Source organism: Liolophura sinensis, chromosome 1 (assembly GCF_032854445.1).
Source record: "Liolophura sinensis isolate JHLJ2023 chromosome 1, CUHK_Ljap_v2, whole genome shotgun sequence".
Lineage (NCBI taxonomy): Eukaryota > Metazoa > Mollusca > Polyplacophora > Chitonida > Chitonidae > Liolophura > Liolophura sinensis.
Genome location: NC_088295.1, coordinates 52,133,749 through 52,159,086, shown reverse-complemented (window position 1 = coordinate 52,159,086; position 25,338 = coordinate 52,133,749). Strand labels below are relative to the sequence as shown.

The following is a 25,338-nucleotide window of genomic DNA, read 5'->3' as shown; positions in this document are numbered from 1 at the left end:
AAAGCCAATAAAACTCAAACCAATAAGAAAAAGTTCAACCTTCTATCCATAGGCCCTTTGTACCCGCAAGCTAAAAATGGGCATTGAGATTACTGCCGTGGAGTGCTCCTTCAGGTGTGGTTTACAAGTGGTACACAAATGTCAACCTAGATGTCAAAGTCAGTTAGTATTGTCTATCACATTTTCCTAGACCGCTTATACAGTCCAGCCTATAATCAGATCAAGTTTCTAATCTCATTTCTCTCATGGAATAGATCCAATTTCCTGAAATTAGAAACTCTCTGCCTGAAATCACATACATGCAGCTCACATGGTATCGCATTACCTGCAATACGTGTATTAACCGCAAACACAGATTATGCAGGTTTGGCTGTAATAACAACTTACTAAATATTTGACACACTGTAAATCTTAAACCTACTCAACCCATAATATGTCTAAAGCACTTTTTGCAGTGGAATTTAGCAATACAATTATGGTGAAACGAGATGCTAATTGTGATTTGTTTGTGTCACTAAAGATACACGCTTTTATAAAACTCTGCAGTCATTTAATCATCTATACATGTACTGTACCTTTCAGAATGTCTTAAATCATTGGTCGCAGAGATGACTGATACTGTTGAAGTACATGTATTAGGGTATGCCATTAATTCAGGAATGTGCAAGACGTTATGATAATTAGAAAGTTGTGGTTACACATCAGTAGATCTTTGTGAGGTACTAGCATTCACTGATCAGGGTCTGCACAGGCTTTCCTCCTCCAGTATGCCTGACACTCTAATCTTAGGCATGCATTTTAACCCAATCTAAGAAATAAATAAATTACGTAGAGCTACATAATTTATTTATTCTTACATTCCAAAAGATTCCAAGAATGTACCTGTACATGTACATATCTAACAGGAAATTAAAAAAAAAAATAATAAACACATGTTTGACAGAATGTGAGAAAACAAGCATGCTGATGGACACAACAATATTTTTCACAAGAATTCTTGTCCTTTGTTATTGGAAAAAAAAACCAGTGTATACAACAAGTATATGACTACATTTACATGTATGAAGAATAACAAATGAGTATTAAATGACACGCAGTATGCAGTATTTGCTACCTTAGGTCATTTTGGATTCTTATTTCAAATATATACATGCATGCATCCTGCTGGGAAACAAACAGAAAAATGTCCAAAGGATGTTGCAAACTGCACAATGATTGGAACTCCCCAAGAATGGTAAAGTTCTGCGTCCCTTGAATTAAGCAACTACCCATGAGAAAATGAAATCTGCAGTGTTAACAGCTAGCCTGAGCACACACCTAATAGAATTCTGAAAACAATATATGGGTATTATAACTTTTACAATTTTCATAAACATAGTATTTATTTATTTATTTTCATTGGGTGTTTTAAATATGAATATTTACTTTCTCACTTATTCGACGACGGAAAGCATTATGGTGGGTGGAAACCCGACAAGAGCCCGGGAGAAACCCACGACCATCCACAGGTTGCTGCCAGACCGTCCCACATACGGCCGGAGAGGCATTAACATAAACACAGTATGATGATATTTTGATTAGCTATGATTATATGAATACAAACTGTATGAAAACCTTAAATATGAAGGACAGGGGTTTTTAGATTGGAACAAATCTGAACTTTAAATTGAACAAGTAGCTACACAGGCATGTTTAGGACATACATGTAGAGGTATAGGTACCACTGCCTAGTTACAATCAATATATGTAGGAAATGTCAAAATATGTCTGAACATCTTTGCATTTATAGAAAGAAAACTGCACAGGATGTTGGTGCACTGTATGTTTTCCAAGACAGGGAAAACCTAACAGTCTGCTTGGTGAAAGAGTACTCCAACTTAGCCAGTGTTCTGTGGAAAAATTGTTTATTCAGGATTTAGCAAACTTTGTTTCTGCGTTGTTCAAGCTCTCTCAATAAAATCATGGTCACAAATGTCATAGGTTCAATTTATGTGCTGCTCATAGCCAATAACGGATGTTGATAGTCGGAAGGGAAAAAAAAATGGCCATGAAGGCCAAATTGCAAAGATACGATACCCTTTCTCCTGCTGTGCCTGTCCTGAAAATGGACAATATTTACTGTTTTAAGTCTTATCACTTAATCTAAACATGTAAAAAGCTTGCACGAAAATACTACATGTCACTAAAACAAACTGCAGTTTCAAGGCTCTCAAGCAGTCTTCACAAATGATTTTCATCGCCTGCTTCTGTATTGATCAATTTCAGGCATAACGACGTATGTATGTAAATAAGCTCAAATAAGCAAACAGATGAAATTCTATTTCTCCTATGTGCTGGTGTAGACTTACAGTAAAGGTTATAACCACAACAACACCTTTAATAACCATCGCAATCCTAACTCAGTTTCATATTCTCTCTACGGCAGACCATTTGAATCTGTCACTTCTAAATGCTCTGTCCAAAAATATGGCCAGATTTTCTGAACTGTGTGAAATGTTACAGATAATCAATAGGCAAAAATACCTTGGGCAAATGAGTACAAATTTTCATTGGTCGAAGTGAAGGGGGTGTGTTCATTAATATTCACAAAAGTTACAAAGAGACAGCATGCCAACTACCACGTCCCCCAAGAATATTGTTAAACCCATTTTTAAGTCTTTTGGGTATGACCGGGAGTGGGGTCTGGTATGACTATCCAATGTTGTGCGTGTACTTCTGAAAGGCAGCTTTGTTTTGCGCAATTCTTGTCTTCTTTACTATATGCTAATCAGGCCCCGAATTGAAAATTTGAAGTGAAAATTGCGACCTGCCTCGTGGACTTGGTGGTATATAATAGAGTGGATGGTAGAGGAGACGGCTGTCGAAAACTTTCCCCGACTTGACCCTTTTTACAGAAGGATTGAAATGCTTACCATCTCCTGGCTGTGTGGTATGACTCAGATATGTCTCGAGCAGTTGAAAGGCGAAGATGACTGACATCAGGAAATTGACATTAGGCACAATGCAACGTATAGTTTTTGCCGCAAATTGCGAAAAGTAGTACCATTTCCACCATATTTAGCGGTCACGTCACAGAAAACTGTTACAGCTGTAAAGCTGAAAATCATTGTGTGCAAAGCGCAATACATGTACTCTATGTACGCTGAAAATTGTTGAGCTGTGTTGAGTTAGAAAAGAGGGGACATGCACGCCTTCAAATATTGCCCCAAAGGTCGATTTACTCCGGTTAACACATCTTACATACATGATATACAGTGAACTTACAATGCGTTAATGACTACCAAGAATGTAGGCCTTCTGATTAAGATGGTTTTGTATCTATACATGCATTCCATTAAGGTAACCCGAAGTGACACCGCACAGACCAGCTATTCCGGCTTGAACCCCAATGTTTTTATATTATTTGATGTTTTTTTGGTCATAACCTGAAAACTATACCAAGCACAAAAATAATACTTACAGATTTGTACAGATTACAGATTTGTAATCCTGACCTCAAGCAGTACCAGACAGTTTTTAGACCTGACCTACTTTAAAGCCAATTTCATTGGTCAGTTACAGCACAACTTGCATACCAAATAAAAAGTTTTTGTACAATATACATGTAGTTAGGGCAATCCACCTAAAACTTGCAAGCAAAATTTCATCCAATGATCATCAGCCGATTTACGGAAAAAGATGGTTAAAGCTTATCAATAAAATTTAAAAATTGGCTGCTAAATCATGTGACTGGCCAAACAGCACAAAGCGTCAAAAATTGCTACATATGTTGGCTATTGAAAATGCCACGTTTGTTCTTTCTAACTTTACCGGTTTTGGAGACATTGCAATTTTTACGAGCTGACTATGAATAAAAGTAACAAGTTTTTAAATGCATTTTAATGGCAAAACTATCAGTCGTAGCTGTGCGGTCCTACAAAATGAAGTCAAAATGGAGTCAAAAATGAAGATCTATGGTTGATCTATCTACTGACCAATTTTCAGCTTCATAGCTATGACGGTGTCCGGTCACGTGACGTTCAAAAACGACCCTGAAATGAGCTATAATTGCAATTTAAAGAAAAACTATACATCGTAGGAAAAAACTAAAACCATGGTTGTATTCAGCATGCCAAACTACATCTAACTGCGATCTTGTTTTTTCAAAGTTCATCCACCGGTCATCACTTGACTACAATGACCAATAGCCAGCTTCCACATTTCTCAACCGATTTGCATAACATTTTCTATCCTGACATTCCCAGTAGTCCTGTACATGCATGTCAATCAATATTCAATACAATCCGATCAGCGATTATGGAGAAGAATTTTTTTTTTAGATTTCCATACCGCTCCAATATGGTGCTGGTAGCAGGTATAGCCCAAGGGATTTGGTAATGAACATGTGTAGAAAGTTAACAGATGTGAGTTTTCTCACAAAAAAAAAAAGTTGTCTGCGGAGAAAAAAATATTCGGAGCAAGAACAGTCCTAATTACATGTCCTAAATACATGTCTTTATCATCACCAACACTGAAGACGAAATACAGAAGAGCAGCACTTTTACTGCATGAAGCTTGGATGTCAAACCTAAAGCAATTATACCCTTGTAGGCTAACACTTAAAGCTTTGAAATTCAATCCCTTTAAATCACAGATTACATGTAGTTTAAGGTGACCCAAGCTACAAGTAACTGCACTCCAGCCAATACTCCGTCACCGTGTAATACAGCACACACAGCCTGTATGACCATATAAGTAACAGTACAGGCCTTCGTCCCTGGGTAAGCTGTCAAAGATCTGAAATGAGTTCAGGTTTATGTTGTCACAAATGAGCACACTGATACGATCTCAGATACTCAAACGTGTTAACTTTCCAATCTTTTCTCAAAATTAAATTTTGCCCGATCTCTTCCCAGTTTCCGCTGGCCGCCGACATATAAGTGAAATATTCTTGATTAAAAGAAATTGAGATGGTGGCATAAAACACCAATCAAACCACATGAAATAAATAAATAAATAAATACATAAATAAATAAAAACTAAGGTACCACAGCATGTGGCCAGAAAAACTCATTAGGGGAAATGAGAATAGGGCTAACAGAACCAAACAAGCCACCCTTTGTTTTCACTCCACCCTCTCTAGTATGTATGCCACATGTTCCGAATCAGATGACACAGTTGGGATCTCTGTCATCACTGGACTGACTGCTGTCATCAATATGAAATTCACTGTCATCTGATGCAACTTTAGACAAAGTGTTACCATCAAGAATCTGGTTCCACTCAAGGTCATCAGTATATCGGTCTCCTCAAGGAGGTCAACAACTTTGTTTGACACTCATTCAGGCCATAGCTGATGAAAATAATGGCTAAAACTGACTGCAAGACACTGGTTTTCATTTCAGTAAGGCTAAAAATAGTAATGATGTCATGAAAATGTAACAGACATGTAACCTTGATGATAACACGATAACATGTAACAGATTTTAAAAAGTCTGTACCCCAACTAAGAGTTTTCTTGTAGCGTGTTGAACATGTGACAATTTGGATCTATCATTAAACAGTTGTATCTCAGTGCCAGAAACAACTTACATGTATATCATAGCTTATGCTGTCATCTTTAAACATTATAAAATGAGCCCAGAAGTGTTCTAAAATATCAAGTATGAAATAATATTAAAAATTCTTCCAGGGGGTTGACCATGATCAGTGAACGTGCTAAATGTGTAGTCATGCATGTACACGTACAATCTACATGTACTGTAACATTCAATACTGGGCCTAAAGTGATAAATAAATTTACCTACATGAAGATCACAACAGGCTGTTAAAAACAATCTGGGCTTGCAAACAATGGTAACAGGCTCCAATTTTGCAATAATGACACTGTGATGAAGAACATCTAGGTGAGCCATAGTGGTAAGTTAGTGTGTACAAGTAATAAAATTTGAAGGTTCATCAACCAGAGAGAGGCCGGGCATCATCTTCATGACCTAGTTACATTGTATGTTAGCATACAGATTGTTTACCTGCACTTTCAGGAAGTCCCTTTCATGCTTCATTTCAGAGGGACAAGTTTGATTTTCCACTGATGGTTTACACTGGTCAAGAGACTTCTCTAGCCCTCCACAATTGGAAGTCATCTAGATGTAGGTGGTTCTAAAGGGCTTACTCTAAATGACCTAAAAAATAGAGGCACTTAAATGTCTTAAAATATTACCATTGGTGCTGAAACTTGCAGTTTTCCAGTTGAATATCATCCCATGTTCCAAGTCAACCTAAAAACACCTTTCTAAAATCAAAAGATCTCAGAATCAGGAAAAATCGGCAAATTAGTCATGGGCGAAATCCATGGACACTGAGGGACTTCAAGGGGACTTCAGGAGGACTCCTTATTTTAAATTTCACCTCTATATAATGCCAGTCAGAATTATGGACGGAGGCAACCACTTGCCTTCATTAGGTGCAATGCACTTTGACAAACTGTTGATATTTTTGAGATTTCTATTCAGAGTGTCAAAGGAATTCATGGTTCAATTCATAGTCATTGCATATTCATAGTCATGGCATATTCATAGTCATGGCATACTCATAGTCATGGCATATTCATAGTCATGGCATATTCATAGTCATGGCATACTCATAGTCATGGCATACTCATAGTCATGGCATATTCATAGTCCTGGCATACTCATAGTCATGGCATATTCATAGTCATGGCATATTCATAGTCATGGCATATTCATAGTCATGGCATATTCATAGTCATGGCATACTCATAGTCATGGCATATTCATAGTCATGGCATACTCATAGTCATGGCATATTCATAGTCATGGCATACTCATAGTCATGGCATACTCATAGTCATGGCATACTCATAGTCATGGCATATTCATAGTCAGGGCATATTCATATTCACAGCACCTTCAAAACAGATGCTCACAAGATGCTTAATGCTCTCCATGCTTTACAAGCCCCAAGATTCTGTACATTTGATAAATGTAAAGGTTGATTCACATCAGCTGACATCGTACATATTTCCCCACATGAATTAAGCATTAAACAACATGTACACAGTTACACACAAACATGTGTCAGAAAACTTCTGTTCAAGTAAGGAACAGTCCCTAGTGTGATTGAAGTAAATGTAGCTATTATATACACCAGTTGTGTTGGACACCATTAACTTTGTATTGCAATGTTAGTTTATTTATTTATTTACTTGATTGGTGTTTACGCTTGTACTCAAGAATATTTCACTTATACAACGATGATCAGCATTATGGTGGGAGGAAAATTGGCAGAAAACCCACAACTATCCGCTGGTTGCTACCAGACCTTTGCACTCACAGCCGGAGACAAAGCCAGCATGAGCTGGACTTAAACTCAGAACAACCGCATTGGTGAAAGGCTCCTGGGCAATATTACTTGTTCGGCCTCCAATTACTAGCAATCACAGAAAATAGTTACAAACACAATCAAAATAGAACCAAATTCACTTTTTTAACCTATTCCCATCGAAAACCATACATTTCATGTTTTTCTGACATCTAAATTCGCATGAGTGGGGCTTAAAGCATTTTTATTTTTGGTGGGTGGGCCAAGTGATACCTGAAGTTTTCAAAATGGGGTGGATAGCCTTTAATAAACCCAGGATGTCCTTAGTGGTTAATCAGTACTAAGTTAATACACATGTATCTAAAACTGGGCAAATGCAAATGAAAACCACCTCAGAATTCTACCTATCTGTCAAACTTCTGGACAGAAATATGTTCAAACTTCTCTTACATTCTTGTGCATACAACTGGCGTCCTTGCCAACCTGCATGTTTACAGGGAGCAAATTACGTACACTATGTCCAAAGAAATCACATCACCTGGCCTAAGACTGACAATAATATAGTGCATGTATGCATATCAAGTCCACAAATGAGATTTATCTATTTATTTGATTGGTGTTTTATGCTGTACTCAAGAATATTTTACTTATACGACGGCGGCTGGCACTATAGTGGGAGGAAACCGAGAAGAGCCCGGGGCAAACCCACAACCATCCGCAGGTTGCCGACAGACCTTCCCATGTACGGCTGGAGAGGAAGCCAGCATGATCCACAAATAAGAGCTCAAAGATTTACGTACTTTACCAAGTGAAAGAATCTACTCCACTGAAATTAAAATTTTAAGAAATGCATGTATTTTTCCTTGTATTCTCACGATGTGCATCCTGTACAATTTCAATGAAGCAGTTCATATCTGTAACTGTACTGCAAAAGGTATGGTGGGAGTGAGGCAGGAAAATATAACAAACACAGTCAATAGGTGTGATGATATACATGAACTTTTCTCAACATTAAGTACATCTACATACTTTCTTTATCAGGATACTAGGCTTGAAATTACATGTAGCAACTTTTCAGAATAAGAGATGGTAAAGAATGATCTTTTCAATGTTATTCACTCATACAGAGAGGGCATAATTAGCAATACTGACAACAAGTTTGACAGAAATATGACATGTGGAAGTGTGGACAGGAGGAATTCAAGCTGTAAATACATGTACATTTCGTGTTCATCAGCAATTTCCAGTTACTAAAAGTCTATACATAACCATACAATGTATCAGTACTTACACAATAACGCTTGCAGGCATCTTGCATGAACATGGCCGCCTTAAAGCTGAGCAGTCTAACACGAATTGTGTACACATCTGATTTCTGAGAAGTTAACCCATGTGAATTCAGACTGATTAATCAGAAAATCATCACTCAAATACAGATTTGGGAAACACCAGTTATCAAACTGCCACAAATATCATTACACTGTGCTTATACAGTTGGTCCTGCTGAAACACTGAGACAGATATTCATGTCTGGTATACCCTGAGCTCCTCTGGGGGCAGGTGATTTGGTTAAGGCTCCTACCTGCTTCAAATCTGTACCCAGAATTCCCTCCTCTATCAATAGGCTATGTTTGGATAAGCTGATGGAATGAGCTAGGGTTGTACAAAGACTGGTGCCTCTTTAACCCGATCATGTGTATTAGCCCTGCACTCAAAGCCCCTCATCACTTGGCCAGGCCAGTTTAAAACTAGCCTCTTCATATATTCATCCACTCCATTCACTTTCTGCCAGTAGACATACATGTACCTGTGAATTTGTAACTAACATTCAATAGCAGGGGCGCTGGAAGGAAAGGAAAAGTGGGAGGGGGGAGGGGGGGGGGGGGGGGAAGGGGCATTATCCCAGCCAATGCGACGAGCATCCAGGAGCTGCCAAGGCCTTTTCGACCAATTAAAGTAAACACAAACAGAAGTATGGAGCCTTTAACTTGAAAATATTGAAAATTTATGTGCTAAGATTGAGATTATCTGAACAGGGAGCTGGAGGCATCCACAAAATCGCAAAAGGGAATTCCTATCCAGCATCATGATAAAAACCTAGGTAAACTCGATTTTTATATTCTTACATTCTTTGTGTCACAGGGCTCATAAAACATTAGCATCGTTTGTAAGTATTATCCAATTGCTGAAAATAATGCCATGAAATAGGGCAAATACCGCAATGAGTTTTGCTCAGTGGGAATAAGAATCCTTGCTGGAGGAAGTAATAAACATGCCTTTTCACTGCATTTGAATGCTGAGTCGCATTGCCTAATTTTGAGATACCATAACGACATGAACGCTTTTCCTCGTGGTCAAAATATCTGACCAATAAAATTACAATGCGTTAATCTGTTTGAACAAATTATTTATTTATTTATTTGATTGATGTTTAAGCCAAACTCAAGAATATTTCACTTATACGACAGCGGCCAGCACTATAGTGGGAGGAAACCGGGCAGAACCACGACCACGACCCTCCACAGGTTGCTGTACTTTGCTATACATGTCGTTGTACTTCACATGAGCAAAACTCCAGCTCACTGCATGCAGCACTTTTGAGATATCACCCTTAACACTTATTTTAACATTTCATGTTGTTGGACACCAACGTCGACGCTTAGTGTACATGTACAGTATGACATACATGTCAGTTACATCGAGCTAAAGAAGCCAGGCATGAATAATTTATTTATTTATTTTATTTGTGTTCTATATCACTAACTCGAAAATATTTCATGATCCAATATTTTGAGTGTCTGTTGGTTGCAGACTTTCCCTTGAATTCAACAGACCTTAATCGATCGCATTGGTGAGAGGTTCCTAAGTAAAAGTTCTATGGCGCTAGCATGCTATATACCACTAGGCCACGAAGGCCCCAACATGAATAAAACATATATATTACATGCTTTCCCATTCACACACACTTGCATATAATAACACGTGTCGATCAATATGTACATAAGCAGCTACAAAGACACATGTACGAATCTATTATTTTCCACATAATCACACCGTCCTATCTGTTGATGTGACACATTTATGTATATCTACATCAACATAAAAAAAAGAATGTACATGTATGATCACTCTGGGTATACATGTATTCTGTATTCTTAACAGAATTAAGCATACCACAAATATCTATGTAAGCTTTATCAACTAGAAATACAATCAATAAGTCCTGATGATTTTATTGTATCCACAGCTACTGAAGACATGTCTGAAGCAAGCATCACTTTTTTCCATCCAAATCTAAGCAAAAGGCTGATATCTGCACATTCACTTTACTAATATATTGCCTTGGGCAGTTTTCTTTATCTTCCTGCATTTCAATCACTGAATTGCCTGAATTATTTCACGGGTGTTGTTTCTTGAACTTGACAGAGCATCTTGATTAACATGATCAAATGAGAAGATCTGCTCATCCTGACAGTACATGTATGTACCTCTACGTGGTAAATGACATAAATTTTGCGTCTTTAAAATATTCTCCCCAAAGAAGACAATCGAAAAAGACAAGTTCCAATTTTCACTCCTGGAATACAAAAATTGTTAGGTTACTTGCTTGTTTGAAACAGACTGTTGTGACACACACTGTATGAAGCCGCCAGACTTTGCCCTGCAACCGCCTGAAGGCTACAGGGCGGAATTCTAGCTCAGTTCCCACCCTGCCTGTGTGAACGCGAGACCCCACCGCCTGCCTTACCTTGAAACCCGTAACGTGTACCCAAACAAAATTTAAATTGGCATTTCACCATTTCAATTCAATGTAATTCAAGCCTTATTTATTTTTTCCTGTGATACTTTTTAACATAAAAACATTGTTTTAACATACATATGTTTAAATAACATACTATGGTATAAAGTCTCAAATTTGTCACCAGTCCATGACTAAATTAATTTAATTCACAATCCAAAAACTAGAGGATCTACGCAAGTAGACCACATGTATAAGTAGAACCTCAGCCTGGGTGACTTGTTCTTGGAGGTACATGTACAGTGCATAGGCCTGTGTCCACGTTTCGTCAGTCTTTATTACAATTTCACGCTGGTTATAACCAGAGCCACACAAATGGTGAAAAGAATTGAATCGCAGAGAATTGACAGCTGCGATGTTTACAAAATTTCCTTGAACATTTTACACTGATTATCTCACAAAATGAACAATTAATTTGAAATCTCGACTCTCTATGGAAACACTGGTCATCAATTCAGAAAAGTATACATCCCCCATAAAATACAGCAACACTATTTTATCGGTATGCAAATCGATGAAGGTGAAAACGCTTCACAGGTACTTCAATCCATGGGTACTGGATACTGTATACTCGTCGAAGCACTGTGATGCTGGCTTTGCTCAACACAAGGAGAAGAAATCTCATATCTCGAAACAGAGCCCATCACCCGGGCCATGGGTTAGCCAAATGCATGGATTTGGCAGGGCTAATTGCAGGGCAGGTCTTCCTTGTATGACTGACACAACCCGGGCAGCGCGGCCAACAAGATACGCAGACTGTCCACCTTTTTTTTTTACTGGAACTAGTTAACATAATATTTTTTTAAGTGCAGTTTACAGATTAACATAGCATAAATATTGTGAGTAGGGAAAATTTAGTGTGAAAATAATGTCTTTTTACATTGATTCTAATACACAATATGCCAAGTCGTGGATTTCATGATTTACAGTAATTAATATGCACACAGCATATCAACGACTAATTGTCCCTCTCATGTTATTGTGCTCTACATGTGATCAAAAGCCTGAGCTCAATACATGCAGTACTTTTTGAGATACCACCCCGAACATTTACATTAACACTGCTTTCTCTGCTATTTGATGCCATGCAGCACCAACCCTTAGGTAAGACATGAGCTATGCCTGTACTTCGATAATACATTAACAAATATAAATGCACTGTAGGACAAAACTGTTCACATGCAGTCCCCCAAAACAACCTACCAACAGATCAGATAAGTCAGTGGGAAATGCCTAAAATACAAATACAAATCCCAACAACTACGGTAATCCACTGATGAGGAGATACCGAGAGGCTGAGTTCAGCAGGTGCAAATGGTACACGCCCAAGCCACTTGACAATTATCGGACAAACAGAGAAGCCAACCCTTCCTATCCAATATCTCACCTGTGGAATCCATTAGCTGGGGTGTGACCCGTACCTCATCACAATACTGTCATTCATCATCAGGTAATCCAAAAAGGAAAAATTTCACCAGCAAACCAAAAATAGTGTGTATGTTTTACTATACCCATCACGACACATACAAAACATGTTGTGGGATATGGGCAAAACCAAAGCCTACTTCCGAACTACGTATACTTTACCTGCCGTAATGTCTACCCATCGTACATGTACACCTACCTGCAGCAGCATGTTGTTATGGCAACACAAATTCAGCAGATCTAGGCATAGGTGTGGCCATCCAGTTAGAGAGGGACAGTAGGCCTATCCAGGTAGACGCCTAAGTCTCAAATCAATACACAGATCAGGTGCACTAAGGCTGAACACTGCATCATCTACACGCAGATGCCATGCAGCCACAGCAGGCATCAAAACACACTTCTAAGCTTATGCTTCAACCCACTTTTACAAGTCTATACCACCCTATTATCTTGACACCATGCCATCCAGTCATTGATTCAACAAGATTAGTCATCACATCGGTAGGGGTACATGTATTGCAGTTTCAAATCACACAGCAATTTATAGTTTACAATTCCACATATTTGTTTGTAATCATGCAAAGACTGTCACAATGTGCTTTGATCATTATTGTTACCTATATCTACGTTTACTCCATAGTTTGCCCATGTCACTGACATAACAACAGTGAAGTAAATTATCAATATTCCACGCCTTATATAAATAAACCAAATTTTCATTGGTCACCTGAGCTATCACTGACTAGTTTATCCAATGATAAAGTACAACCGCATACTGGAATACTTCTGTTGTTTTTTGCCGTGATGAAAAAAAAAAAAGCCAGGCTAGTGATCACTTACTACACAGTGACAGTGGTTTATTGGTACCAAACGATTAAATTTTTGGACGCTGGATAAGCATGAAATTTATCTTCATGAAATGTGAAAACAGCAAAAGCTGGTGATAGGAACTGAAGCCCTCGACATTGTAAGCCTGAACAAGGTACCAACAAACACAAGTTCAACGGTCCAAGACAGCATCATGCCTTGGTATCAAATGTTCACGAAATTAAAAATCTACAAACTTGCTGTAGTACTTTTTTGTAGTGCACCAAAGAGTTGTCTCGTTTGTATGAACTGGTCTGCAACTAATGTACCTCAAGATTTACCACATCGAACATGATAATTGGTCCCAGTCTCACTGTGACGTTTTGATTCAACATATCACATTTACCATCACAAAGTCCAAAACAGAACCAAAATAAAGCAATATGGAAATATATGGTATTATAATAACCCTCATATTGGCAGAGAACAAACTACCAAGGCTTAACATCTAGTACATGTTGCCCTTAAGTTCTAGGTCTGATCGACCATCTAGTAGACAAAGGACCTTGATCACCCAGCCTGTACACATGTGATTCAGTGGGTTGACCCTGGGCCAGACTGTCTGGTCATTGTTACACCTACATACATGTAGCTATCAGTTATCTCTAGTAAGTCATGAGACTGGGTGATAGGGTATCATGTTTAGTTGATAGTTTAGTTAAACACATGTAGATTGATTACATCAAACTCTCCCAACAGATGGTATCCAGTCATTAACATTTACTGGATTTTTTTCAAATTGAAAGTTGCATAATTACTCTGTGACACATTTATGGCATTAAAATCAATTTAGGATTTATGAATTGTACCATTTTGCCATGGAGGTTATATTTTTCCTGGCATTTAGTTCTGTCTCTCTGTTTTCCGGAAAATTAGGGAAAAAGCTATACACTTATTTAAAGGCAAAGAAAACGATAAATTAAAGTATTATCAGATGAAAGACCATTAAAACTTGTCCAGTAAAATAGATTTTTTAAAGAATTTTTTAACCTTGTAAAAATGCATTTGATTATTTTATTCTATGGTGGCCTTTTCTGACCACAATGGGGCAAGTGATATCATATGGTTTTTGCTATTTAACACACATTAGACTGCTTTATTTCATCATTCAAAATGTATACAGATAGAGCTTTATGAATGCAATCACCAATTTGGCTTTGAAACGAATTATTTCAGGCAAAAATTATAGATATGATTGTGTATAGTATGTAACTGATACCTTCTGGGTCACCACTGTAGAATCTGATCTCTAAACACAATTTTTTTAGGTTAGAAAATTCTAAAAAAACTGAACTTTGCCACTTTGCTGGACAGTTTTTAATGGTCTTTCATCTGATATATACAGTATTTCATTTTAGAGTGATCTTTTGCCTTTAACATCTTGCCAAACCAAGGGTTAAATACATTTACATAAGCTTGCTCGATACTTTTCTTTTCTTTGAATAAAACATTATTTGAAGAAAAAAAATTGAAAAATTCTTTTTCTGGTAATAAATTCTTATTCTCAATTTATAGTACTTCTACTTTGGCTCAATTATCTTTCTTGCAAACCAAACTTTTTTTAGTGGTTCAAGCTATTTAGGCTTGAAACACTATTGTATGTGTTCAGATTATAACTATTGAACAGGCATTTATGATACTTCAGTGTGTTTTAGCCTGAAGCTGTGCACCTTAATTTTTAGAGATTTTTGATCGTGTGACTTGATTGCCATTTTAGATTTTATGCACAACGAAACAATCAACTCCCAAACTGCTCATGCTACTGGGCTTGAACTGAAACAGTTGCACAAAGCAACTTGTTCATAAAGACTTGCTAAAAATGTGGGTAAAAATGTCACATGACCCAAAACCAATTAACAATATACAATTTTTTCAAAACTGAAAGTCACATCCTCGAAACAGGAAATAGGTATTTCTCCTGAACAAATGAAGCCAGAGGGACGCAGACCCCCATTACAACTTCCGTTTTTCTGTAGGGACAATTGTAGTTCTGTGTATTTTAGGGTGTACTGTAAGGAGAATGACTTCATCATACACAGATATTATTCTCTAGTTCCATGTAGGTAATGCCAAGATCTTACCATGCATTCAAACACGGGGGTTGGAGCTGGAATTTTATCCAATTTCCACCAGTTTCATGCTCGTGCTGATTTACAAGTATGATGAAACATGGCTACACTTACCTGGAAGAAATAGCTGAGACGACTATAACTATGGACAGACAAATTATTTGGTGCCCAGCAGTAGTATACTAAAGTTAGCAAAGGAAGTACAGAGGTAAGCTTATGCAACAAGACAGAACTGTTATAGTATACGCAATCACAGCCCTATAGAGCTAGCACCAACTCATGGAAGTAAACTTTGACGTATGCAAATCGCTACCCACAAATGGCTGTTCATGTGCTAAGGATGGACACGGCAACTCTATGATTGGCTGAGCGAATACTCAGCTGACAACAGTCACTGTCTATGGAGGATGGTTTAAACATTCCGTCGCAGTATAAGAAGGTACATGCCAGTGACCGAGGACCCTAGTACTATTAATGTAGATATGGAAAGCTTTCTACAGATAATATAGAGAAAAGTCCAAAAATTAGGTTAAATTTTGACACTTAATAAATCTGGTAAAAGAGCCAGAGAGACAATAAGATTCTCTAGATACATGCAAGTCTTTGCATAAGAAACTGGAGCCCTACAAGAAAGGCTTATAGAAATCTGTGTTTACAGGAGAAGAAAGTGTTTCCACAAAACGGAAGATCATATATACCCTTCTTGTTCTCCTAGATCTACGACTACAAAAACTGTAGCCCTACATGAATGTTTTCTTGATTAAAAGAAATAGGTAAATTTGGCAAACACCATAAATCTTGAAAAATAAAATAACCACAGAGACCCTGAGTACAAGAAATAATAGCCCTGCATGGAGGCTTTCTAGAGAAAATGTGTTTACTACAGCAAACAGTTTATATAACTTGTAAATGTTTACATTGAAAGTCTATCAATTAAATTGACTAAAAAACATTCACAAAGCCAACAGAACTAAAATCAATAAACTAGGTTCAAAGTTTTAGCAGTATGCCCTGTTTAAATGTACACCACATGGTCCCTTAAACATCACAGGAAAAAAAAAAAAAAAGATAAGTTTCTATCGTTGTATGCTGAAGACAAAAAAGGCTTAAAGGATTAGTGTCGTAATTATAAAGATTGAAACCTGTTTAAATAGTATATGACTGGTAGGGCTTCTGAGAAAGCAATCCTTAAATCCACAAAACAATAGATTTACAACCCTAGCCAATCTTAGCCGGCAGTCCGCTACGCTCAGCAGATGATGTCATAGCTGGTCAACCCAAGACAGATTGAGATGTGGAATCTGAGAATTCGTATCAAAACAATGTCATTTCGGAGTTGCATTCTAGGTTTTCAAAAGGTTTTACTGCAGTTATCAATTCGAGTCAATAGCGGACGACGATGCAGTTTTGATATATCTGAAAAGATTCGGGTTCTGAACTAACAGAAGATGAATTTGATCTTTGTTCAGGTGTTTATAAGGAGTTGTAGTTGTAAAACATACAGGTAAAAGCTACATGTATATGGCTTTGTGGTGTGTTAAATATTGAACGTTAATTTGAATTTTGAATCATAAAAGTTGACGTTTTTTTTTAAATATATTTTGTCTCCAGCCTTTTCACAGGTAAATATCATTCATTTCCCTGAGGGTTTCTAAATTCATACCTAAATGCGATGACAAGTGTTAGTGCTGGTATTTCGAATAGCCTGAGCCCTCAGTCAGTGTGGATGTGGGTGTCTGCCAGTTTAACCTTCAATTCATGCACGAGACCCCATTATGCAGGAACTACAGAAGGCTTTAAAACCTTCCCTCTTAGTATGTACATTTACACACCATACCTTAGATTAGGGAGCCAAAAATAAAAAAGCATAACCAGATTCCATGTATGAGATTTCTTTATACAGGAGTTGAACCAAAAAAGCTTAACCTTCCATCTGAGTATAAACATTTAAACACCATACCTTAAATCAGGGAGCTAAGGAAAAAATATACCCTTCAATCCATATATGAGATTCCAAAATACAGGAGCTAACAAAAAATAAAAGCTTAAGCTTAAATGAACAATAAGTCTGCTCCTAGATATACACAGAAAAAAGGATATAGGGCACAGCTATTGCCGAAAATATATGTAAAAAATTCTATAAAGTTCTGAAAGCCGAGAAGATGAAGTTCGGCAATGGGAACATGGCACTGACAGACAACTCACTTGGGGTATCCATGTTGTAGAAGCCCTTAAGAATTTAGCCAATCACTAGCTCTGAAAGCATCACGTTATAACTGGCTGTCACGTCGAAAAGCCTATTAACTCTTGATTGTCAGTGTGGGTGCTTATAGAGGATAGACAGACGTCTATGTAATAAATCAGATTTTGCGGTTAATTTAAGTGTTAACCTGATGCATTTTGGACCATACACTTACGAACAGAAAACAGTGAACGGTTCCCCACTGTTAATATACCTCGCCTTATTTCACGACTTCAGCTGTGCCAAAAAAGGGATGTGTGAGCACATCAGGTTTTTGGCTGATGCAGCCGAAGTGAAAACAAAAAATTTAAACTTAAAGATTCTAAACATATTCTCTTGTGTAGTTTGACAAGTTGATAAAAACTGGGGGAAAAAAAGGCAATCTCTCCCATATTTGCAGGTCACGTGACAGTAAACTGTTTCAGCTGTAAAGCTGAAAATCAATGAATAAAATGGGCCATATATGCACCGTATGCAAGCGGAAAATCGCCCAGCTGTATAACAAACACAGAACTTGCATTCCTTTGAAAAAGTATTGTAACGATATGGCATGGTTACATGTTTTAGCTTATTACATTTTACTTGCTCTTGGAATATATTCCCTTTACCTGAAATACTGGGACTGGATCAGGGGAGATAATCCACCCATAGCTCATACGCATAGCAGCCTCTGTAGTTTTTATAAATGCGCGGGTTGGTTAGAATTCATGTCTACATTTATACAAATAATCTTTGTTCTTTTTTTAATTTTACATCTACTCTTTTGCAACCTTGTCATTCGGAGATGATGTAAATGATGTACATGTAAACACAACATGTCTGTGGCCATGTCTATGTAATTAGACACAGGAGTTTTTATCCACCAGTAGTCTGGCACAATTCAAAAGCTGGCCTTCACAGTCTAGCCTTTCAGCACGTACGGCACAATTCGCTATGCTTTAACCTGACAGAAGGTGAGATGGCCCTGATAGGCTTAGAGTGTTCCGTTACAATAATGCGCTGAGTATCCCTGCATGTATATGTGAATAAAACTCAAATATTGCCTGGTCGTTGGTGTACCTTGTTAGAAAGAAACCTGAACATAAACATCAAAATTTGGGCTCAACGTTTTTCTCCCCCGGATGTTTTGACTGGATTGTAAAGCTAGGAACACACCAGATGGATTTTTTCCCACATACAGGCATATTTATAAATTTACAAAAATCTGCCTAGTGTGTCCACACTTGTGACAGCGTATTCTACAGGCAATCGCCCCGAAATTCGCAATACGCTGGCAATTTCACTCTGTCTGGATAGTGTGTTTGCTCCGATTTTCAGCAATTAAGACGATCAAGGTGACCAATCAAACTGCACGTGTGTTCAACAGTGAAATTTTGTTTGTGTCACATGATTTACTTGGTCACATGACACAATCTACTAACCATGATCAAAGGAAAAATCCACTTAGTGTGTCTACAACCATGCTGCGAATATTGTCAGCGTATTTCGTGAGCGTTTAAGTTCGTCCCTACCTGCAAAAGAAACTGCCTATTATGCTTAAAGGCTGGCCCTAGAACTGTCCTACCCACAATCCAGTATGGTCTCAGACTCTTCACATTTTATATCATGATTAGTACATGTGATATACTTGTAATTTGTGTGGAGAGACCAGAATGGACTAAGGGTAGGTAAAATAGATGCCCAGTATCTAGGACTAACCCAGCCGCAACTGCTCTTACGGTTAATGAACTAACTTTCCTACCAGTCACAAATTCGACCCAGCCCACAGCGGGGAGATCGTCCTTGCACCATTCAATTTAGGCCATGCATCGCTACAACTGCGCAATGTGTGAAGCAGAAACACTAGGGAAGCCTGCCAGCTATACAAATTTTCCCCACATCGCTGCTGTACCTCACCAGGAACGAAATACCTCCCACTTGCTCACCTGAACAGGTCACCGGCCACCATGTGGTCATCATCAAAATTCACAAACATGAATCACAAAATTCTGTGTCTGATAGTACACAAATAACTTGTCGCTTTCACAGCTGGTGCATCCTGTATTTGGAAGGTATTTCGTCTGTAGTGAGGTACAACGGCCATGTGGAGAAAACACGATTAGCTGGCCAGCTTCCCAAACAGGGCTCAGTTTTTAGGGTCTTCCTGTCATCAGAGAGGGCTGAATTCCCCTGCAGACAACCATAAATTCCTGTCACCCCATGGGCATGTGTAAAATAACCTCTGGCAGATGAAATATTAAACCTAAGAAGCTACATGTAGTGGGCTGGAAGTGTGTGAATTTCACAGCCATTATAACAGAAACATGTCCTTATTTACCATACAATGCTGTGTTGCCCCCTCCACTATGTTGAAAACAAAATTGTCCTCATTAAAGTTTGGTAGTAACCCTAAGCCCAACCCTCCTCCCAGCTGGTATCCCCATTCAAACACCCATCCTGGATACTTAGGTTTACAGCCAAGTCCTGGTGGACAAGCCCACATGCTGTCTGAAGTGGGCTTCATGATGTTGTCTTCTGATGACAGGGCTTCAAATTACATACCACATGTGCTTTCCAATGCAGATGTTATGCTCACACTACTCTTTAACCCAGTCCAAATTAAGTCAACGATATCAAGAGCCCTTTTATAAACACTGTATAGAATATTTTGTGCTGGACATAAAATTTTGACAGGCAAATTTCAGCCTTCCCTTGATCATCATGTTATCCTGGTTCACCGGCACCATCACTATATTATGCTATGTTAGCCGAGATACACAGCCTGGAATCAAGCTGCACGGAAATTATATATGGGAGTTACACTTGTTTCAAGAGCCATATGCCTATCAGCCTGACACTGCTCAAATGTCTTTGGGACAGTCCTTCTGGTCAATAAATAAATCTAGCAGGAGGTGACCAGATGTTTTTAGAAATGAGTTTCTTGGACAGGGCTCACTAACACCAAATTCTGTGCTGGGCAACCAAATTCTGTGCTGGGCAACCTCAAAGACAGAACTATGGTTGCCCAATCAGGAAAAATCCTTAAAATTAAGCTCTGCCCAATGTTTCTGCTTCACGCGGAGCCCAGCTGTAGACAGGCCTTGTCTAAATTGAACGATCTTCCCGCTTTGAGCCGTGTCGCATTTGCGACGTTGGTAGGCACCATCACTATATTATGCTATGTTAGCCGAGATACACAGCCTGGAATCAAGCTGCACGGAAATTATATATGGGAGTTACACTTGTTTCAAGAGCCATATGCCTATCAGCCTGACACTGCTCAAATGTCTTTGGGACAGTCCTTCTGGTCAATAAATAAATCTATCAGGAGGTAACCAGATGTTTTTAGAAATGAGTTTCTTGGACAGGGCTCACTAACACTGCCATTACGGATTAACGAACAGTGAACTCTCCATGTGCTGCAATCTTGTCAAGCTCATGTGGTAAGAAAAGCGTTTGCAAGTTCAAAGTTTACATGTACTTTTCAAAATGTTGTAATTAAGTCGAAATTATTTCTTTCACAAATTTGTTAATGCTATAATTTTAGGCCAGCTGCACTAAAGTTGTCATCACTTCTGAATTTCTGTTACAACAAGGTATGCACATGACTCATGCCTTCATCTGTAAGCTCTAGTTTCACTTTCAGCCACTGGAGTGTTATATTTGTAGCATTAGCAGAACTAAACATAACAATGTGCAGCCTGGGGCCTAGTGATATATTTCAGACACCATAACACCCAATCATAACAAGTGTGTCAGTTTTTGTTTTGTTGTTATGTTGGTTATTTGGTTTAATATCATGTTGGGAAAGTAGGTATATATGTATTAATCTTTGGGTGAAAAATTGCAGACACAACTGTCCGGGCAACCAAATTCTGTGCTGGGCAACCAAATTCTGTGCTGGGCAACCTCAAAGACAGAACTATGGTTGCCCAATCAGGAAAAATCCTTAAAATTAAGCTCTGCCCAATGTTTCTGCTTCACGCGGAGCCCAGCTGTAGACAGGCCTTGTCTAAATTGAACGATCTTCCCGCTTTGAGCCGTGTCGCATTTGCGACGTTGGTACGTACGTTAGTTAAGTAACCATCAAATCAGTTGCGGCTAGGACAAACCCGACTTTGCTGTTGTTGTTGTCACGGGTACTCATTCCAATCCTCTGCACAAATATATTCGGTGACAAGAAAATGGTTTTAATGACTTCAAAGTTCAGCACTCTCTGAAGACATATGATGTGTAAATTATACCTGCAAACTCACCTGATATCGATAGTGCCGCTACTCGTGGAAACATAACCACAAATCGCCTGCCAATGTTGTACCACTTTCCACCATACTACTCACAGCGCCATATCATTGACCGCAAATTGTTGTTTGTTCGTATCTTACAAATAGGGCATGGCTAGGCTCCATTGAACCAATCAAATGCCACAGTACAAACCCGCGGAGTTCACTGCACATGTGAAGATTGTGCAACAACGACGTGTGTTAACTACAAGTGTGAGAGGGGTCCTATATCTGTATTCGGATGGTACCGAGTGTTTGTCGTTTGACAGTAGCGTATTTTTATTTATCAATGCATCACTGCATGGACTCGCAAATGACTTTATTGGCTGTGGCCTGCCTGTATGTATTGCTTGTATGTCGTGCGGCAGAAAGTTCGCACACCAATACGGTACATCTGTAGGTTAGGCCTACATGATGGTGACTCTTGTCTCTTCATCTCCCCCCCACCACCACCCACCACCACCCACCCCGCCAATAGGCAGAGCGTATTATGTTATAGCGATTTTGTCCGTCTGTCTGTCTGTCCATCCGTCCGTATTCATATCCAGGCTCTAACACCAACTGTTTTCTGTGTAGAGTTTTAATTTTTGGTGGATACATAGGCCTACATACATAGATGACAATGTGTCACGACTCACATTAGTTCATTTCCGTGGTTGTTTTACCAGATTGCCAGTTTCCTTTTATATCCTATGTAGATAGATATGATTTTGTGTGCCAGTTTCCTTTTATATCCTATATATATAGATGATTTTGTGTTCAGGGTGGCACTCCAACTGATATCTTAATGGATATCAGATGGATACATAGATAAACAGAGGACAATGTGTGAGAATAGGACCTTATCACCACTTCTGCAAGTATCCATTCCCAAAAATGTTATTGAAATCCTTGCTCATCAAAATAACTTTGTACAGTCATGGGGAGTGAAGTGTACTAAAATTTCGGAACTGTGGGCCAAAATATATGGAAATCAACCCATAAACAGCAAGACCACACAGCCAGTCTGAAAAGTAAATGATAAATGATAAGATTGGTTTCATCAATCATAATGGAGGTAGAATGGAAAGAATAGTTTGCCCTGTCAGTCGAGTAAGAAAAGTCAGCTTCAAAAGTTTCAGTCAGATCTTGCTGCTATTGTCTACTTAACTGTCTTGTTATCCTCGTTTTCCCGGCCTTAGATATACAATCAGGATTTTGGATGCACCCAGTGAATTATGAGTTCACACTGCGATTTCGAAGAGGGAAAAGTCAACACTTGATCAGATTTTCTGTGTGTAACTAGTCTGAAATGTGTGATTGAATTTTTCTCCATAATCCATACAAGTGCATTTAAAGACCCACTGGATTTTTTAGTTCAATGTTTACCTTAAATTTCGTCCATGACTTACTTACTAACACTTTTTCCTCATTCTGATTCATGCATGGAACACAAGATAATATTGTACTGGAAAATTGTAAGTTTCAATACCATAAATAGTATTTTGTGACATTTATTTGCCTCAAAATATGCATTTTGAGGGTGAAATTTTAGTCATTTAGGGTAAATTTTATTGTTTAATTTAATTGAACTAGCTAGGTTGTATAGAGGGCTGTTGCTACGTAGAGCCGTAGTAGAGGTAACTGCCTATCTGTCCCACACAGAAAATTTCACCGACCTTCACAAAGGTAGACCCCATCCTTATATTTATTATACACGGATTCCCTAAGTCATCCAAAGTGTACATATGTCGAAACCAGCATTGCTAAACTATGTGTGAACAGTAATCTAGCCGTTTCTGACACGAACAAGTCGAACCAATGCCCGTCATGTTTTGAGTTCGAACTTCCACTAAGGTACATGTTGGCTGTTCGAAAAAATTTCTTACAGCAGTAATTTTTCTTTGGAGTTAATTCTTGGGTTTTTGCCTTTTTTGTTTTTTTCCTTCAAATGTAAGGGTACTCCAAATCATTGGATTTTGTTGTCAACAGTTTATGTTTCAAAGCCGATACGTAGTTTGAGTCTGAAACACGATGGAGGTCATTTCTCACCATGAACTAGCTTGAAGTATTTTGGGAGCAATAATAATTTACTTTTATGTTGCAGATGTTTTCCTGCAATGCATGTATTAACTTGGCAAGCTGCAGTGAGCTCTGGACATTGGTACACCAACAAGGAATGCTGTCCAGTACACATGTAGGTTGTACATCATGTACTCTGAGTCAGTGTTTAATGAAATGCCTTCAAATTTAAACACCGGCCCCAGTGGCTCAGTTCGTAAAGTGTCAGCTTCAGGGCGTTAGATCCAGATTCAATCTTGGGTAGGGTCACACATAAGGCCTTGAAAGAGGAAGTTGTAGCTTCCTCATTTGGCATTTAGCATTAAGGGAAAGTGTAACGACTGGTTTTCTTGGGCTTCCTTGGGGGTCAGTATTTTTTTTAACCGCTCATTAGATTTTGTAGCCAATACTATTTTTCTTTAGCCATACTTTCTTAGCGGCCTTGACTTAATCTTTGTAATCATCAAATGATTGACTGAGAGCAGTATCCATATGACTCTTGTTGGTCTCCATCTATAGTTCCATCTTATTTGCCTTCGGTAAGTCATCTCAGTGAAGCAGCACTAGCTAAAAGAGTGGTGGAAATCCAACCTGCAGCAAAGGATGCACTCTAAGGATTACATTGTCATCATGTGACTGAAAAATTGTTAAGTGCAATGTTAAACCCCATGCACTCACTCACTCTGTATTTGCGACAATGGCGAGCACCAGGGAAAGCACTGGGTATCAGTATAATGACTTGTGGGGCGGCTTACTTGCATCCGGTAAGTCGTCTTAGTGAAGCAGCACTGGATAAAGGATCGATGGAAATCGGTCCTGAAACATGGAGGCACATTACATGCACTTTAAATTTATTTGTTTATTTGATTGGTGTTTTACGCCGTACTCAAGAATATTTCACTTATACGACGGCGGCCAGCATTATGGTGGGAGGAAACCGGGCAGAGCCCAGGGGAAACCCACGACCATCCGCAGGTTGCTGGCAGACCTTCCCACTTACAGCCGGAGAGGAAGCCAGCATGAGCTGGACTTGAACTCACAGCGACCGCATTGGTGAGAGGCTTCTGGGTCATTACACATGCACTTTAAAGACTCCTTCGTTGTCATATGACCAAAAAAATTGTTAGGAGCCTCCGTGGCTCAGTTGGTTAGCGCGCTAGCGTAGCATTATGACACAGGAGCCTCTCACCAATGCGGTCACTGTGAGTTCAAGTCCAGCTCATGCTGGCTTCCTCGCCGGCCGTATGTGATAAAGTTTAACAGCAACCTGCGAATGGTCGTGGGTTCCGCAGGGCTCTGCCCGGTTTCCTCTGA

The 25,338-nt window shown here is 38.7% G+C and overlaps 1 protein-coding gene across 2 annotated transcripts in view; it reads right to left on the bottom strand.

The window, feature by feature from the left end:
- Positions 1 to 22,051, bottom strand: part of LOC135462097 (SH3 and multiple ankyrin repeat domains protein 3-like) — a 73,735-nt gene extending 51,684 nt beyond the window's left edge. The window contains exon 1 of one of the 2 annotated variants that reach the window (XM_064739454.1): positions 21,958 to 22,051. The gene's annotated coding sequence lies outside the window, so the exon portion shown is untranslated. Of the gene's footprint in view, positions 1 to 12,506; positions 12,624 to 21,957 lie in introns of those variants that run through there. The other variant, XM_064739455.1, reaches the window with a different exon arrangement.
- Positions 22,052 to 25,338: the final 3,287 nt, after the last annotated feature.